We start from the raw sequence: 12654 nt of genomic DNA on the forward strand, positions 1-12654 counted from the left end.
ACCAGACTTCTGAGTGCGCTAGCTGCAGGTGACTCCAGCCCCCAGCCTCTGAGCTGCGTAGTAGGTATGCAAGTGTACGTAATATCATTCTCTACACTTTCTTGTATATTTGGAATACTTTGTTAAACAACAACAAAAAAAAGAGTGGGTGGGGTTTTTTTATGCCAATACTTGTGGTGAGAGGTTCAGGGATCCTAAGAGAACAACAGTGTCTCTTTAAACAAGTGATGAGAAGAAATTTCTGCAGATAATCCTGCCTTGCAGACAGGTACCTCACCCCACACACACCCACACACACAATCAATCCCCTGCCATTTGTCATGAGCTCCCCGCCTCCACACTTCCTAACGTCATTGCCATGACGCATCAGGACCACTGGGCATTGGAGCTTGTAGGCATCCATGTTTAGGGGTTTTAGGGCCCCAGCCAGAGGCTATCTGCATTCTCCCCTTCATCCTCCTCACAGACTTTAATTCTTCCCCAGGTTCTTCTGGACTTATCTTCCATGCTGTGCTTGGAAGCCAGTACAGCAGTGCCTGGTAGATTTTTCAGTTTAATTTGGTCCCTGGTAGTTATTTCTAGGCGTCCAACAATCGTGACTAGGTGCTCAGAAATCTCACGTATAGGGACCTTATGGCCACACTGCAGTTTCTTTAGATAGTTTCTGTTTCCATCAAACTCCTTTGTTGTTGCCAGATCTATTTGAGGGCTCTATTATCAGAATGTGTACATTTCTGAATAGGAAAAAAGTCTGATTAAGTTGTCTTATGTTGGTATACATAAGCACTTACACAGTTTTCCAGTTGTGATTCTAAACTGGATTTGCAACCTGAAAAGGGTGATGAAAGTTTGTTTAGAGTTTTTGCATCTATGTTCATGAGGGATATTGGTCAGTAGTTTTCTATTCTTGTAATGCCTTTGTCTGGCTTTAGTATTAGAGTAATACTGGCCTCAAAGGCTGAATTGGAAAGTAACTCCTCCTGTTCACTTTTTAGAAGAGTTTTTATAGAGTTGGTATGGTAGAATTCATCAGTGGAGTCATCTGACCTGAAGTTTTCTCTGTGGGAAGATGTTTAACTACAAATACAGTATCTTTAATAGATACAGTGTTATTCAGGCTATTTATTTATTTCTGGACTGAGCTTTAGTAGTTTGTTTTTCAATGAATTTGTCCATTCCATCTAAGTTGTAGAATTTATTTGCATAAAGTTTTTCATAATATTTCTTTATTATCCTTTTAATGTATGCAGAATCTATATTGATGTCCTCTCTCTCATTCCTGACGTTGGCAATTAGTGTCTTTCTTTTGTTTTCCTGATCAATCTGGCTAGTGGTTAATCAATTAATCAATTTTATTGATCTTTTCAAAGAACCAGATTTTGGTTGCGTTGATAAACTCTGACCTTATTATTTCCCTTCTTTAAATTTCATTCGCTCTTCTTTTTCTAGCTTCTTAAGATAAAAGCCGCTCATCAATTTGAAACTTTTCTTCTTTTCTGATACAGGCGTCAAGTTGATTCCAACTCATAGCGACTGTATAGGACAGAGTAGAACTGTCCCATAGAGTTTACAAGGAGCAGCTGGTGGATTCGAACTGCCGACCTTTGTGTTAGCAGCTGTAGCTCTTAACTACTGCGCCACCAGGGCTCCAATATAGGCCTGAGCGCTATAAATTTCCCTTTAAGCATTGCTTTAGCTACATCCCACACATTTTGATATGCTGTGTTTTCATTGAATTCAATATTCTTTCTAATTTCCATTTTGACTTCTTCTTTGACCCATTGAGAACTGTGTTATTTAGTTTTCAAGTGTTTGGGGATTTTACAGATTTCTAACTTAATTCCACTGTTGTTTAGAGAACTTACTGTATATGATTTTAATTTTTGTATTTATTAAAACTGTTTTATGGCTCAGAGTGTGGACTATCTTGGTAAATGTCTCTGAGCACTTGATAGAAACGTGTACAATTTATATCAATTTCAATTAGATCAAGGTAATTGATAGTGTTGTTCAAGTCTTCTAGACCCTTGCTAATTTTGTTTACTTGTTCTGTCAATTATTAGGAGCGGGGTGTTGAAATCTCTGACTATAATTGTGGGTTTTATTTCTTTCTTCTTGGAGTTCCATCGGTTTTTGCTTCTTGAATTTTGAAGTTCTGTTATTTAGGTATATAAATACTTAGGATTGTTCTGAGCTTCTAATTAACTGACCCCTTCCTTATTTTGAAATTACTGTCTTTGCTCTGAAAATCTACCTAGTCTGACATTACTTAATCTTTTGATTAGGGTTAGTATTTATTCATGTTAAAACTTTTAACCTTTTCATGTCTTTATATATAAAGTGGGCTTCTTGTAGGCATACAGTCGAGTCTTGCTTTTTTAAAATATAATCTGATAATCTCTACCTTTTAAATTGGATGTTTTAGACTATTGCATTTAATGTGATTATTAATATGATTGGATTTAAATCTGATGTCTTGCTACTTGTTTACCTTTTGACCCATCTATTCCCTGTTTTCCCTTTTCTGCCTTCTTTTAAATAAAATTGAGTGTTTCTTACGTCTCAATTTCCTGCTTTGTTAGCTTATTAGCTATAATTCTTTGTTGTGTTATTTTAGTGGTTGCTTCAGGGTTTATAGGTTACATCTTTAACTGGTCACAGCCTGTCTTTAAGTGACATTATATCACTTTGTGAATAGGATAAGAACCTTACAATAGTATACTTTCACCTCTCTGCTACCAGCTCTTGTGATATTGCCATCACATATCTTCTATGTTATTCTTTTGCTTTAAAGAGTAAGTTATTTTTTTAAATATGTAAATAATGAAAAATACAAATATTTTATATTCACTCATTTAGCTACCATTTCCAAGGAAATGGTCCTTTAACATTTCTTGTAGTGCAGGGCTGGTGGTGATGAATTCTTCAGCTTTTGTATATGTGAAAAAGTATTTTGCCTCTGCATGTATGTGTGTGTGTGTTTTACTTTATTTTAAAATAATCATAGATCCACAAAAGTTGCCAAAAAAATGTACAGGGGTGTCCTATGTACCCTCGTAACACTTCTCCCCAGAACAGGAAATTGACATTGGTACAATTTATAGAGCTTATTTAGATTTCACCAGTTTTCCATGCACTCATTTTTATGTATGTATGTATATGTATAATTTTATGCATTCTTTCCAATGTAGATTTGTGTAAACACCACCAAAATCAAGATACAGAACTATTCTATCACAAGGTTCCTTCATGCTACTCCTTTATAGTTACCCCCACCTCCATCCCCAATACTCCCATCGCTAACCCTCAGCCACCACTAATTTGCTCTCCATAGTTACAATTTTGTTATTTCTTATAAACCAAAACATAAGTATGTAACCTTTTGAGATTGGCTTTTTTCCACACAGAATAATTTTCTTAAAATCCATCCAAGTTGTTGCATAGATCAATAGTATATTCCTTTTTGTTGCTGAGTAGTATTCTATTGTATTTTGTAAAATGGCCCAGTGAAGAAACCATCTAAGGGTTTCCCATGAAATACTGCCAGATCAGCAACGCTTTCAATAAAAGTGAAATAGGACAAATGGTCTTCATTACAGAGGCCTGAATTGGAATTGATCTGAAGTGTGTAGTTGTTCTCGAATGTGGAGAAGGCCAAGAAGCAGCTCCTGTACCTTGCCGAGGAGAAGCAAACCAAGAGCTTCACAGTTGAAGCTTCAAGCCAGAGTACCACAAGTTCCTCATCAGCAAGGGGGGTGGCAAGATCCACAAGGTGCATGATACCACCAGTGCCCACATGATATTCCTCATGGCCAAGGACAAGGACCAGGACCTGATCACCATCATTGGGAAGGAGGACGCTGTCAGCGAGGCCCAGAAGGAGCTACAGGCCCTGATTCAGAACCTGGATAATGTGGTAGAAGACTACATGCTGGTGGACACCAAGCACCCCTGCTGTTTTGTTATCTGAAGGGGCCAGGTCTTGCAGGATATTGCAGAAGAGTATGGTGGTGTGACGGTGAGCTTCCTGCATTCCAGCATGCAGAGCAACAAGGTCACCCTCAAGAGCACCAAGGACCTCATGGAGGCCGCCAAGAAGTGCATCCAGGAGATCATCGAGGACTTGGAAACTCAGGTGACCATGGAATGTGCTATACCCTAGAGGTTCCACCCATCGGTCATGGGCTCCAAAGGTTCCCAAATCCAGCAGATCACTCAGGATTACAGGGTTCAGATTAAGCTCCTCAACAGAGAGGAGAACGCAGTTCATAGTGCCAAGCTGACCATGCAGGAAAACGGGGACCAGGGATGAGACTTCGGAGGGAAAAGATGCCAAAGAGGTCGACCCTGGTTCTCCAAGGAGATGCAAAATCATCATCAACTCTGGCTGGAAGAAGTGTGAAGCCACCAAAGAAGCCCTAGAGGCACTGGTTCCTGTCCCTATTGAAGTGGAGGTGCCCTTTGACCTCTATTGGTACATCATTGGGAAGAAAGAAAGTGAGATCTGCAAGATGATGGATGAGAAGAGGCCCCGGATAAGTAAAACATTACTGAAGAAGAAGAACAAAGTGGGAGGCCTCACACTACCTGATTTTAGAACCTATTATAATGCCACAGTAGTCAAGATGATGGACAAGTTCAAGGTAAACATACAAGTCACAGCCCCTGAGCTGCAGTCTGATATCATTGCCATCACCTGCCTGGCTGCCAACCTGGACTAAGCCAAGACTGGGCTGCTTGAGCAGGTGAAGGAGCTGCAGGATGAACAGGAGGACCGGGCCTTGAGGAGTTTCAAGCTGAGCATCACTGTAAACCCCAAATACCATCCCAAAATCATTGGTCAGAAGGGGGCTGTGATCACGCAGATCTACCTGGAGCGTGACACGAGCATCCAGTTTCCTGATAAGGATGACGGGAGCCAGACCCAGGACCAGATCTTCATCACCAGCTATGAGAAGAACACAGAGGTGGCCTACAATGCCATCCCGAAGATCATGGGCGAGCCTGAGCAGATGGTCTCGAGGATGTCCCACTGTGTCCATGCTTGCATTGTTGGCGCCCACGGCAAGACCATCCACAAGGTCATGGAAGAGTTCAAGGTGGACATCTGCTTCCCACAGAGTGGGGCTCTGGACCCCAATTGAATCACTGTGACAGGCCTCCTGGAGAACGTGAAGGAAGCCGTTGACCATATCCTCAACCTAGAGGAGGAATACCTGGCCAACATGGTGGACAACAAGGTGCTGCAGGTGTACATAAAGCCCCCTGGTGCACGAGGAGTCCAAAGCCTTGTCCAAGGGCTTTGTGGTGTGGGACACACCTTGGACATCCAACATCAGTGAGAAGGCTCTGGACATGAGCTGCTCTGAGGAGTTCCCCAACTTTGGGGCTCAGGTGCCCCTCCAAGACCCTCCTGTGGGGCACCAAGCAATAATAATGAGGAAGCAGAAGCCTCTCCAGCCTGCTGTCCCACCCCACCACTCATGATCTCTTGATCCTTGATAATTGTCAGTGCTCCCCCACCCCGTCTGAGGTCTCACAGGGAAGCCTGGGCAAATGCGGGCACCCAGCACAGGGCGACCTGCACTCAGGACCTGCCCAGCCCCTCTGCTTTGGTACAGGCTCTCCACTGTTTTAAACACTAAACAAGGTAATTGAATATTTCATAACCCACAAACAGACTCTGAGCTTCCTGGCCCCACAGCATGTTCCTTGAGCCTCTGGCTAGGAGTCCACTTCCTGTATCATGACTTTAGGGAATAAATTTTCCTTGACTTAAAAAAAAAAAAAGATTAATTTGGGGAGAATTGACATGTTTACTATGTTGATTCTTCCAATCCACAAACATAATTTGTCTCTCCATTTATTTGCATTTTCTTTGGTTTCTTTTGATGAGGAGCACTAAATTTTAGAAGTAATTGACTAAAGTAAAATGGCTGATTTAAAGTCAGGACCCAAACTCCATCTTTGACTCTAGCTTTAACTACCGAAGTTGTTGACCTTTGTAACAGAAGCTATACCTGCTTAGTAAGTTGTTTTTGTCTGTGGTCATCCCACAGGCCTGGCATGCATTGTCTGGGGGATACTGAGACAAATGGTTATCAAACCCTTAGTACAGGACATCCTCAGAAAACGTTCTGCCTTAAGCAAGTTATTCTAACAATCAGTTCTCAGGATATCTGCCTTGTAGTCACCCTGTGACTACACAGAGACCACCCTCAGGAAGATATGTTCATATATGGAATGTGTTCCTGTGAGTAATCATCTGTGAAAGTCTTATGACAAGGACTCATCATCATTACAACATTAATCATATCCTGCTATTGTTTTCTTCTTGTCAACCAATCCCATCTTTCCAAATATGACTTGTAACCAATGATATCCAAAGCACCGCTTCTCAATGTCCCACCTTTGATTCTCTTAGCTTATTGTCCACCAATCAGATTATTGTGGGTTGTACCACCTGATTTTGCCCTATTAGTGAGAGTCTGTAACAGCCTCTCCTTGGATTTGTTGGTTTCACTTTGGTGGAGCCCACATTTCCCCATTCGAATGATTCTTATACTTTCAATAAACCTCTTAATTTTACTTTAAGCAAACTTAAAGTTTTCCTCTGTCACACTTTCATCAACATTTTTAATTTCCAGCATACAGATCTAGTACATGTTTTGTTAGGTTTATACCTAAGTATTTAATTTCATTTGAATCAGTTGTTAAATCGTTTAATTTAGGTTCTCTTCTGTTCGTTGTTAGTATATAGCAATGTGACTGATTTTTGCGTGTTGACCTTGTATCCTGTGACCTTGCTCAATTCACTTAATTCTAGGAGCTTTGTTGTAGAGTCCTTTGGATTTTGTATGTAGATCATCATGTCATCTGCAAATAGGAATAGTTTTATTTCTTCCTTTCCAATCTATATGCCTTTTATTTGATTTTTTTTTAATGGTGCTGGCTAGAACTTCTTCTATGTTGAATAACAATGATGAGAATGAACATTCTTGTCTTGTTCTGATCTTGAGGGAAAGCATTCTGTCTTTCACCATTAAGTATGATGTTTCCTGTAGATTTTTTAGATGCTCTTTGTTAAGTTGGGGAGATCTGCGTTTATTCTTACTTTGCTGAGAGTTTTTATCATGTACAGGTGTTAGAATTTGTCGATTGCTTTTTCTCCGTGAATTGATATGATCATATGATTTTTATTCTTTACCCTGTTGATATACTAGATTACACTGGCCTTTGTTTTTGAAAAATATTTTTTTCTGCCTGTAGAATTCTCACTACAGTCTTTTTTTCTTTCAGTACTTTAAAGATGTTACTGCGCTGTTTTCTGCTTTGCATTGTTTCTGATGAGAAGTCGGCTGTCATTCTTACCTTTGTTCTTCTGTATATAATGTACTGTTTTTCTCTGGCTGCTTTTAAGATTTTTCTCTTTTTCACTAGTTTTAAGCAATTTGATTATGTAATTTAGTGTAATTTTCTTCATGTCTCTTGTGCTTGGGGTTTGTTGGGATTCATGGACCTGTGGGTTTATAGATCTCATCAAACATGGAAAAATCTCACAGCCATTATTTCTTCACATGTGTCTGCCCCCTGCCCCACCTCCTTCAGGAGCTCAATTATGCATATTTTAGGCTGCTTAAAGTTGTTCCACAGCTCACTGATGCTCTGTTCACTTTCTTATTTGTCTGCCTTTTTTCCCTCTGTGCTTTATTTTACATTGCTTCTAATGCTGTCTTCAAGTTTACTAATTTTTTTTTTCTTCTGTTCTATCTAATCTATCATTAGTCCTATCTAGGGTACTTTGCAACTCTGACACTGTAGCTTTCAACTCTAGAAGTTTGATTTGGGTATTTTTTGTATCTTCCGTGCTCAATCATCCTCTTACTTCTTGAACATGTGGAATATAATTACAATAACTCTTTTAATATTCTTGTTTGCCAATTCTATTATGTATCATTTTTTTTAGTTGATATTGATTGGTTGAATTTTCTTACCATTATAGGTTATATTCTGCCAGCTGATTTTTTATTGGATGTCAGACATTGTGAATTTGACCTCATTGGGTGCTGGCTATTTTTTGTGTCTTATAAATATGTTTGAACTTTGTTCTGGGTTGCTAAGTCACTTGGAAACAATTTTATCCTTTTGCATCTTGCTTGCTTTTATGTTTTGTTAGGTAGGACTAGAGCAGCATTTAGTCTAAGGCTAATTTTTTCCAACTATTGAGGCAAAACCCCTTCGAATACACTACCTGATGCCCTGTGGATGATGAGGTTTCCCACTCTGGGTGGTGGGAACATTAACTATTCCTGGCCCTGTGTGAGGTCCAAGTATTGTTCCCTCTAATCCTTTCAAGTGGTCCTTTCCCAGGCCTTGAGGGGGCTTCCTCACAGTCATATGTGGATTAGTGCCTGGACGAAGACTTGAGGACGCCTCTACAGATCTCCGGAGCTCTCTGTCTGGCAGCCTTCTTGTCTCAGGGACTCCACCCTGAGAATGTGGGCTGTCTTGGCCCCCCTAGACTCCCAGCTCTGTCTCCTCAGCTCAGACCACCAGCTTCTGCCTGGATCCTCCTCCCTACCCCACAGCCTGGAAACCCTCTCAGTCATGGGATTCAGCGTGCTTGTCTCCGTCCACCAAGGATCACTGTCCTTCATCGCCTCATGTCTAACCACTAGCATATGTTTCATGTATTTTGTCCAATTTTTAGCTATTTCAGGGGTGGGGGTAAATCTGGTCCCTGTTACTGTGTCTTGGCCAGCAGCAGACATTCTGGGGCTCGATTTTTCAAAGTGTCCTTGGTAGGCCAAATTTTAGTCAGTGCAGTAGTCAATCTTCCATTTTCCCTGCATTTTATATCATATAACAATAATGCTATTCAAAGAAAAACTCCATGTCTAGCCAAGAGAGCGGTCTGTGATCACTAGATATGCCTTGGGGCCTCATATAACTTTAATCGGAAGGGAAAGCGTCAAACAGAGGCTGAAAACAGTTTTAGCTGCCAAATATGCTTTTACCTGGAGGAAAAACAAAAGAATTCTGGTGAAGAGCCAAGAGGATTTCACGGTTTTTAAAGAAGCCAGAGAGAAGCAAAACTGTATCTGTTTCCAGGTGGTGTGGGCATCCGTCCCACATAGCTTTGGTGCCACTGTTGTCACTGTGACAGGAATCTGGGCTGACCCCGCACTCTGTCGTCCTTTATCTTATTCCAGCTACACAGAGAGCCATATTCACACAGATCTGGCATCAGGAATGCTGTCCGGCTTGCAGCCTGCTGCCTTTCAAAGGTGAAAGCCGATTCACAAGGGAGAGCCAGCTGTTCATGCCATCCAAATGATGGACAGACAAGAAGCTAGCCAGTAACTTACCTGTGGCCAAACATGCATGCTCTGGTGCACGTTTAGATTTATACCCAGAAAATGAATAGTAAAGCAGCAAATTTCATGGATGTTTCTAGTTTTTGTGTTTTCATGTACCGTACCTGAAAATCTTATAAACAGGCTACCTTCCTTGGGAATTTGGAATAATTGGACATTAATGATGATTTGACTGGGTTCAAATTCACCTTCCAACTTGTTAGTGAGAAAGGGGTTTGCCAAGCAATGTAATAGCTTAAAACACAAACACAAGTACTACTCTTATTGGAATAGTTCTAAGGACTTTAGGAGCAGTCATTGTCTGCATGCAAATAAGCTGCTAATTATGAGATTTTTTTCCCTATTCATTAAAGTAGGTCCAGCAGGACCTCTGCTTAAAATATGCTATTAGCAATTAGTTCCTGTAACTAAATAAGTCTATGTAGTTACTGCAAGTCATAGAGCAAATTTTTTTAAATTATAGTCTCTAATGCAGACTTTTCAATAACTTAGACTCCACTTAATCTGGATAATAGCAGTGACATCTGGCATGCCTGTTTTTCCCAACTACAGTTTTCAAAGTGTTTTTTTTTTTCAGATATGCTTTATCTCGTTTGATCCTCAAAGCCCTCCGGTGTGGAAGGCAAGGCAAGTAAAATCCCCAGTTTACAGGTGAAGTTGCTGAGGCTCAGAGAGGGTTAGCTTGCAGGCTACAGGGTTTTCTCATTGGGTTGATATTTTGAGGAGACCGCGACATGTTCTGACCGGCTCCAAGATGGTGAGGGTGCCTCCACCAGACACCCCAGTGCACACTCTGCCAATGATGGGAGACTATGCTGTTTTCCATCTCATCTTCTTGGGTGAGGTTTTTTTTTTTTTTTTTTTAAGTACTAAACTTGTGGTTTACAAAGCAAACATCACCGTAGTGCGTAGCCAGGGGCTTGCACTGAAATACTTTCTGTATTGTCAACCTCCTGCGGCTAAATCTCAGTCAAGTTTCAAATACAGGCTTAAAAAAGTCCTATACGCCTATTGTTTAAATCAAAAACATATTGTTTTTTCCCCAAAGCTCCACGAGCCTAAATGTGGTGATAATAGAGTTTAGGAATGGAAAAGGAAACTTCATCTGCCTCCTCCCTCCCTCCCTCCCTGGCGCTGGGTAGGAAGAAGCAACACTCTGTCCCCATCCCCATTGCTCTACCCCTACATCTACTCCCTCACCCTGAGGCAGTGCCCCCCACATCTACGCCTTCACCCCAAAGCAGTGCCCCCCACCCTCACCACCCAACACAATGTCCCCTGCCGTCACCGTTTAACGAGGTGCCCCACATCCACACCCTCACTGCCCAACATGGTCCACCCCCATACACACCCTCACCCTGAAGCGGTGCTCCCCGCCCCACTTTCACCACCCGATGTGGTGCTGGGGAGAAGCTGCACTTAGGGGTTCCCGGAGTGCCGCTACTCTCTGTCTTTGAGGACATGCCAGCCACGTAAGCAGCCACGCCCATGCCAGGCTGGCTCAGTGCTTCATAGAATGAGCGGGGGTGCCCTGGCCCATCACTTCATGTTACAGTGAAGGGAAACCAGGCCCAGACGGTCAGATCCACCAGAGATCATGGTTAATGCCAGAGGTGGGTGTCCAGTGGATCGGGCCAGTCTGTCTGTTTTGTGGAACCACAGCTTTGCTTCAGAAGGAACGTTACCCCACGTGCCCCACCCCACCCCCAACCCACCAAGCTGCTCTGTCATGCTTACAGCCATGGAACTCACTAGTTATTGTTAATTTTCTAGTTGTCTGTCTCTTCCCACTAGTTGGGGGGCTCACCTGGGCAGTTGCTTGCTCAACTCATTGTTCCATCTCCAGCACCTATTGGAGCATCTGGTACCTGGTGAGGGTGCTCAGCAAAGACTTATTGAATAAGTGAGTGAATGAATGAGTGTGTGAATGCTTGGATGAGTGAGTGAATGAGTTAGTGAGTGGGTGAGTTAGTGAGTGAGTGAATGAGGGGGTGAACGATGGAATGAACCAGTGCATGAATGTGTGGGTGAGTGAGTGAATGAGTTAGTGAGTGACTGCATGAATGAGCAAGTGAATGCATGAGTGAGCAAATACATGAATGAGTGAATGAGGGAATGCATGAATGAGTGAGTGAGTGAATGAGTGAGCGAGTGAATGAATGAATGAATGCCTATTTCTGCAGAGCCACTTTGTGTCAGCGTTCAGAAGAGATCCCACATTCAGGGTAGCTCCCTCCTGGGGAGGAGATTTTGGCTGTATTCTGCACCGACTGTGACACAGCTGAGCTCAGGTGGAATGTCAGCCTCACCCTCTGCATGTGTGGAGGGGGTTGGACCCAGGTTCTCTCTGACACTCTCTTTCATTCTGCTACTTGAGGGTGAGGGTTCTAAGCTCACGCTTTCAGGGCATCACCGTCAGCTCAATCTGCCAGTCGTCGGGAGGCAGTCCCCATCCGCAAGGCCATAGCTGCCCACCAGCAGTACACTCGCCACCACATTGGGCCAAGGGTACACAGGAGTGCAGGATGCAGCTGCAGAACTGGAGGGAGGTCCAGGGAAAAGCGGGAACCTTGGCCCAACATTGCTGTTCCACCCTGGATGGACGTGCAGGAAGAATGGAGAAGGAGGCCGCCCTGGCTGGGGTGTCGTCACAGACTCTCACTCCTCTCCTGCTTGCCCCAGAGAAGGGATGGAGATGGCGTGCAGCTGGGGCATCTGAGGAGCTGTGAATGCACCCGCGTCACTCCAGCCGGATTTCGCCCAGGACTTATGGCTCTTGTACAAACAGCCATGGGCTGCCCCTGCTGGAGGTCAGCACCTGAAACACTGCTGGTGAGAGCATCTAGCCACCTCAGTGCAGCGGCCGCCTGGCCATGGCCACCTCACCGTGAGGAGCTCACCGTGCACTGTCCCCGGGCAACCACTGGCCACAGTGAGGCCATTTGGGCTCGGGCAAAGGAGACGGCCTGTTCCAGCCTCTGAGGAGGCCCCAGGGCTGCCCCTTCCCTGCCACCCTGCAGCAGCAATGAGAAGACTCCAGCGTTAAAATTGCTAAAGAAAGAGTTACAGAGAGGTTCCACACAGGATTACCTGGTCCATGCACCCACCAATGCTTACCAAGTGCCATTCTCAGGGGCTATGGTAACTGCTGGGGAAGAAGTCTCTAATTGCTGTGTGTGCAGCTTAGAGCACCGTGTCTCCGCACTGCTTGTAGGCAGGTGGTCTGCGTCTGACCAGATGAATTTTGTTGTTTTGCTCTGCTCAAAAGTGGTAATTT

General features: G+C 43.2%; 1 pseudogene; it reads left to right on the top strand.

The window, feature by feature from the left end:
* The first annotated feature begins 358 nt into the window (after window positions 1-358).
* LOC101359318 (vigilin-like) lies at window positions 359-12359 on the top strand (annotated as a pseudogene).
* Window positions 12360-12654: the final 295 nt, after the last annotated feature.

Source organism: Trichechus manatus, unplaced genomic scaffold, assembly GCF_000243295.1.
Source record: "Trichechus manatus latirostris isolate Lorelei unplaced genomic scaffold, TriManLat1.0 scaffold00176, whole genome shotgun sequence".
NCBI classification, from domain to species: domain Eukaryota; kingdom Metazoa; phylum Chordata; class Mammalia; order Sirenia; family Trichechidae; genus Trichechus; species Trichechus manatus.